Genomic DNA, 4,355 nt, shown 5'->3' with positions numbered 1-4,355 from the left:
GGATTGAAATCCTACCTTGAAAGTTTGTAAATTTGAGCACATAAGGTGCTAATGTTGAGCTCTCTAAAAAGATACAAATAAGGTACATTATTCTTAAAGAGGGAGACTATCAATACATGACATGGAGAACTTGCCTACCTTATTATTATTAACAAACACTTAATGTTTAAGTTCCTTGATTTGTTTAAGCCTTGCATTGGTCTTGAAGAGGTGCATGAGCTTAAGAAATTGATTCATATACTCATCTTGGGCTCCTCCATTATTAAATATCTTGTCCTTGAACATTTGCCCAATTTCCCTTGCCTTGGCCTTTGTTTCTTTCCCTTCATCCCCTATAATCATTCTCATAACATTATAAATATCCTGCCTTTGAAATGTTCCATCCCACCCTCATCCAACTTCAACCCCTTCCTTTAATTCCTCTACAACTAACCTTGCATTATGACACTAATTGAATTACGTAGATGAAGCCATAAAAGGCAAACCATTGCCCAATCCTTCCATTACAAAGTTCCACCCACAAAGAGTCACCAAAACCCCAACACTAGGATAAAAACATGTATGAGAATTAAGTCATGTCATATAAAATCATGTCTGAGAATTAAATTGATAAAATTGAAAAATAATAAAAATCGTTACAAGAAATAATGAAAATAATTAATTGTATATTTACTTATAGTTAAGTTATAGATCAACACTTTTACTTATTTAGATTTTTTATGTTAAATGTTTTTAAAAGCATTGTGCTATTTAAACCAAAGTTTGAAATGAAAACTATAATTCTGATACATTGTATTAAATCATGCAATAATAAAAAAATAATTTTATATTCTATATAATTTAAAATTTTAAAGGAAAATTATAGCTTTGATAAATTGAATTAATCATGCAATAAAATAATTGTTTTATATGATTCAAACATTATTACCAAAAATACACTATGAATAGATGTATTTTATTTTTATTTAAATCTATTTAAAATTTATTTTATTAATATTTATCGTTGAATGTAATTTCAAATGTTGATACAAAAAATATATTATGAATAGATGTATTTTATTTCAATTTATAAATCTATTTAAAATTTATTTATGTATTTTAAAATGGACCATTGTCCTGATAAGATTGAAAATGACCTTACCTATTGATTTTTCTCAAAACCCTAAGAACACAAATGTCTAGAAATATTCTTGTGTCAGCACACAACTTGACCTACATGTCAGTAAAGGCCAATGCAAATATGAATGGAACATGTGAATAGTGGTAAGTCACTTAAAAAAGAAGTCATTTAATAGTAAATATATGAGAACATTACATAAACTCATCTATCTCAACCTCCATGGAAAAAGATAAAATGCAAGAGTGAGTTTGCACATATTTCACCCTATTTCCGAGTATTGCTCTTTTCATGTTGGACATGTGGCTTTCATGGAAAATGAATGTTGGACGCTAAAAATGGTGGAGAAGTAGATATGTAAAACGAAATTTAGCTTAGATTTAAAGGTTGAGAAATAAACATTAATGAGATTAGATTTAGATTTATCATATTTCAAAAAAAGACACACTATTAATTTAGAATTAAGTCATATTCATAATAAAATATAATAATAATAGATTTAAGATGTTTTAGAAATAATATTAGATTGAAATCATTTAGTCAACAATGAACACAATGTGTCGAGTTCCTTTCGAAATAATATTAGATTGAAATCATTTAGTCAACAATGAACACAATGTGTTGAGTTCCTCTCGATAGTCTTGATAGAGAGAGAGAGAGAGATAATGAGAGAGGGGAAGATAGAGAGATAGAAAGCTAAATATATTACGCGATATATAGAGTGGAGAGAGAGAGAGAGAGAGAGAGAGAGAGAGAGAGAGAGAGAGAGAGAGAGAGAGAGAGAGAGAGAGAGAGAGAGAGAGAGAGAGAGAGAGAGATGACTGAGAAATAAAGATAGAGATAGAGATAGGGAGGGAGAAACAAAGAGTTTGTGTGCGAGTGAAATATAGAGATAGGAATGGGGAGTAACATGGTGTGTGTGTATAGAGAGAGAGAGAGAGAGAGAGAGAGAGAGAGAGAGAGAGAGAGAGAGAAATTATACTAGTTGACTATTATAGAATACAATAAATAAAATAAATATAATTATAATATCTTTATATAAAATTGAATAATTTTTTATTTATTTATTCAAAGAATAAGACATTTTTAAAAACATATAAAAAATAAAATAAATAATAAAAACATGTAAATGTTTCTATCAAAACCTATATTTTAAAATCAACATTATTTGTGAGACAAATTTTCACATCTATACAATCTTGTCTTAAAATTTTGATTGTCTTTTACATATAAAATCATGACCATCATATTTAGGTCCTATTTCTTCTTCCAATAAAAAAATAAATAAAAAATTTAGACCCTCTTCACCATCACAATTTTCTTATGACAAAATCATGAAAATAATATAAATTTAAATGTATAAAAATGATATTGCCTTGAATTAAAAATATTACTTATTTAATTATTTGAAATATATAACTATTAGAATATTTAGTCAAAATTCAAAATATAAATGGGAGATATTTTGTTTATTCAAACAAATATTTTTTAATGAACCAATTGCAAGTTACATCAACGCATCAGAGTGGCGTTCAGACACTGTAAGTTCTTTGGTTTAGGGAGGAACTGTTCGGAGTCCACCTTGAACCAATTGAATTTCATATCAACAAATCAGAGTGGCGCAGCGGAAGCGTGGTGGGCCCATAACCCACAGGTCCCAGGATCGAAACCTGGCTCTGATATTGATTTGTTATCGGTTGAGGCTTTCGTTAATCTGTTTTGCCAGGAGATTAATCGCATTTTGTAATCCGTAATTTGACAGATTATAACCTCAACGGAGTAATTCCAATTCAATTTCAATTTCTATTGCATTTGCAGCTGATGAAAAGTAAACATATTGATCACCAGCATGGCTGATACATTATTGTGTTTGTAATAGGACACATCTTTCAAATTTCCTGAATCTATATGTTTGTAGTGGGCTCAATACATTTACTATATGAATTATATCCAACTTCTCTTCCTTCTCTCTTTACAGTACAGTGGTGTCTTCCACAATTTTATATTTTGATATTTGTATAGATTCCTGTTTCTAAAACATGAGTGTATCTACTTTGTGTTTTGATCTTAATTTCTATTATAATTTTCTCAATTTAATACTATTGTTCATTTTATTAGAAAACCTTCAATTAATTTTGTAAATATTCATTTAGAAACTAGGTTAAATTCTACCATTAGCTATACAATTGTAACTTTATTCTTTGTATTCAGTAGAATACATTTGTATGGTGGCAAGGAGGATTCTTCACATGAATAATAACCTAAACAATACTTTTGCATCTAATTGTTCTTTTTCCTCCTTTGTTTCTTTTCGTTTTTCTTTTTCTTATTTCTATACCTCCCTTGTTTTCTTTATTTTTTTTTCTCTTCTTACTTCTTTATTGTAGTATTTATCTCTTGTAGAGATCCCTTGAATTTACTTGAATCTATGGTTATTTTATCCCTATCTCCTCTTCTTTTGCTTCTGTATCAGCTTTATTTTGTGTCTAATGTCTTTGTTAGTGTTCTCTCACATTTCTACTTCTCGCTCTTATTTATAAGAGGGCCTATATTGTCTCTCGTGAGAGATTTAGGAGCACCTTTAAGCTGTTGTGGTGATTTGAAGTATGTGGTGTCTTCCTTCTTGCAATTTTTGATGGGGAGTAGATTTCCAATTCTTATTTGCTCAATTATTTTTGTAGTTGGTAATCCTTTATTTAATAGAAATATGTGGATTGGAATTCCACCTTGAAAGTTTTTTAGTTTGAACACACAAGGTACTTGTGCTAAACTCTCTTAGAAGACACACGAGGTACATTACTCATAAAGAGGGAGAATGCTAATACATGACATGGACAACTTGGCTACCTTCTTATTAGTAGCAAATACTTAATGGTAAAGTTATTTGCTTTGTTTAAGCCTTGTGGTTTGTGTTGGCCTTGATGAGCTTAAGAAATTGAGTTATATACTCATCTTGAGATCCTCCATCCTTCAATATTGTATCCTTGAACATTTGATCATTTTCTCTTACTTGACCCTCATCTCTTTACCTTCATTCCCTATAATCATCCTCACAACCTTGCAAATCTCCTCCCTTGAAATGCTCCATCCTTTTATCATCCAACTTCAACCCCTACCTTTTGTTGAGAAACATGTGTCTCAACCTTGCAGTCTTTTACTCGAAAATTCCAGAATTTGTTTGAGGTAGTTTTCTACATGTTTATGCATTGGAAAATGGTTAGTGAGTTGTTAAAAATGA

At 29.9% G+C, this 4,355-nt stretch overlaps 1 non-coding gene across 1 annotated transcript; it reads left to right on the top strand.

Annotated features, from left to right (window-relative positions):
- The first annotated feature begins 2,727 nt into the window (after positions 1–2,727).
- TRNAM-CAU (transfer RNA methionine (anticodon CAU)) lies at positions 2,728–2,799 on the top strand. Its single transcript has one exon. It is a non-coding gene; the product is annotated as a tRNA-Met (tRNA).
- The last annotated feature ends 1,556 nt before the right edge of the window (positions 2,800–4,355 follow it).

The sequence above is a fragment of the Cryptomeria japonica genome, chromosome 4 (assembly GCF_030272615.1).
Source record: "Cryptomeria japonica chromosome 4, Sugi_1.0, whole genome shotgun sequence".
Lineage (NCBI taxonomy): Eukaryota > Viridiplantae > Streptophyta > Pinopsida > Cupressales > Cupressaceae > Cryptomeria > Cryptomeria japonica.
This window is presented reverse-complemented; position numbering and strand designations above follow the sequence as displayed.